We start from the raw sequence: 1,914 nt of genomic DNA, 5'->3' as shown, positions 1-1,914 counted from the left end.
CCATCCGTCTGGATGAACAATCCTATGGCTTCTGGGCCAGGTGCCGCAGCCAATTTGCAGGGTCTACCTGGTTCAAATTACAAGCTGTGGTGGGGCGTCTGCCCCGCACTGGCTAGGAAGGGGTTAAGAGGGCCCTTGGAGAAACAGCCAATGGGAAGGAGCTGCAGGATAGCCAATCAGGGCCTAGGAGCCCAGTATAAAAAGGAGCTGCCAAGTAGCACACAGCTAGTCACTCCCAGGAGCCCTGGGAAGGAAGGCTGACTGGCTGTCCTGCAGGCGGATGGAGGCCAGCACCCAGGACAGATCATTGGCTGATTGCTGGTGCTTAGTAGAGCCGATGTCATGATACAAGGGCAGACATGGTACTGGGACTGCAGGGAAGTAGCTGAGGGAAGTCAGTTGAGGAGTTGGGGGAGGGGAAGGTGGTGAAAGCTGGCTGTACATAGGGTCCCTGGGCTGGGACCTAGTGTAACAGTAGCAGGTGGGCCTGGGTCCCTCCCCCAGACTGCCATTGAGTGGTGGAAGACTGCAGCAGCTACTGAAGTAAGTGGTGGAACCGGGACTGCAGAATTCCCCAGAAGGGGGGACACTGACTGTGGCTTGGCTGGTGGGCTGGGTCAGGAAGAGGACGTGGGGGGGGGGGGTCCTGAGGGTGTCAAGAAGGACTGCCAGTGAACCCTGAGGAGTGTGATGGAGAGTGAAGAAGTGGGGACATGGTTGTTTGTTTGAGCTATTCCCCAGATCACCAGCAGGAGGTGCCAGTCCAGAGGTGAGTGCTGCAAGTTCGTCACACAAACCTCCCCGAAGGCAGTGAGATAGACATCTATGTCCCCTCCCTCCTTGAACGGGGGCAGCAATTTAGCATCTGTGTGCCCTGCAGAGCTGGCAACCCAGGGTCTATCTCCACTCACCGGGGGGGCATGGGCTGTCCCTGCCTCGCCTCGCCTCTCCGCCAACTCCAGTTCGTGCAGCCTCTGTTTCCGCTGTTGATCTCTCTCATGCTCCCTTGGCTTCTCTTGCTGTTCTAGCTCTCTGTCACAGCTCTGTCTCCAACCGTCTCACATCCAGGGGGAACTTGGCCGTGAAGACCCCCGGCTGGCTGGGGACACGTGTTTTGAGGACGCCTGCCCGCCGCTCTGGCTGCTCCCAGCCCCCCAGGAAATCCTGTTGGGTGAGGGTCTGGCTCTCCAGTGCAGTCACTCTCCTCCAGCTGGGCAATCAGCTGAGCCTTGGTGAACTTTCCAATGCGCAAACCTCTCTGCTCGGCTGTACAGCATCCATCTTCAGGAGACAGTGATACCCCATCTTCCGCCGTTCCCTCTAGTGCCCCTTAGTCCCACTGCTTCCGCATCACTTACTGCCAGACGCTCTCGTCCATGGGGTGCAGCCGACCATCCTCTGCTACCACATGTGCCGGCGCCCCCAGGACAGTGTCTGGAACCATGTGGGGCAAAGCCAGTCAGGACTCTAGTGCTTGGAGTCTGCCCCCGTGCCCCCCGCTGCGGGTCTCCCCACACCACTGTAGCCATCTCCTCAGTCTGGCCTCAGAGGTTCAGCCCTCTTGCTCCCTCTGGGAGTCCCCCTGGATGGGACCCTGGGGAGCCCTTACACACCTCCAAAGGGGCCGTGCACCTGCCTTGCACTCAGAAATGATTCACAGCCAGTGTGGAAATCAGAAGGGTTTATTTGTTCTCAGGATCACAGGGTCGTAGAAAGACTTTGTTAGCAGATGAATCAAAAGTTACAGCAGCGACCCACTGGGGAGCCCCTGTTCTTGGGCTCTGCTCCCTGCGACCCCCAACGGGAGACTGGCCCTTCCATCCTGCCACCCCCAGACTCATCCCCTTGCCTCTCCCCAGTCCTTTGTCTCTTTCCCGGGTGGGGCTGGGTGGCCACCCCTCCTCGTTTCCACCT

The 1,914-nt window shown here is 59.0% G+C and overlaps 1 long non-coding RNA gene across 1 annotated transcript; it reads left to right on the top strand.

The window, feature by feature from the left end:
• Positions 1 to 241: 241 nt before the first annotated feature.
• Positions 242 to 1,594, top strand: LOC137159130 (uncharacterized). The gene is made up of 2 exons (XR_010921538.1): positions 242 to 362; positions 1,069 to 1,594. It is a non-coding gene; the product is annotated as an uncharacterized lncRNA (long non-coding RNA).
• The last annotated feature ends 320 nt before the right edge of the window (positions 1,595 to 1,914 follow it).

This window comes from Emydura macquarii, unplaced genomic scaffold, assembly GCF_026122565.2.
Source record: "Emydura macquarii macquarii isolate MOO-44397 ecotype Brisbane River unplaced genomic scaffold, CSIRO-AGI_Emac_v2 contig_1790, whole genome shotgun sequence".
Classification (NCBI taxonomy): Eukaryota; Metazoa; Chordata; order Testudines; family Chelidae; genus Emydura; species Emydura macquarii.
This window is presented reverse-complemented; position numbering and strand designations above follow the sequence as displayed.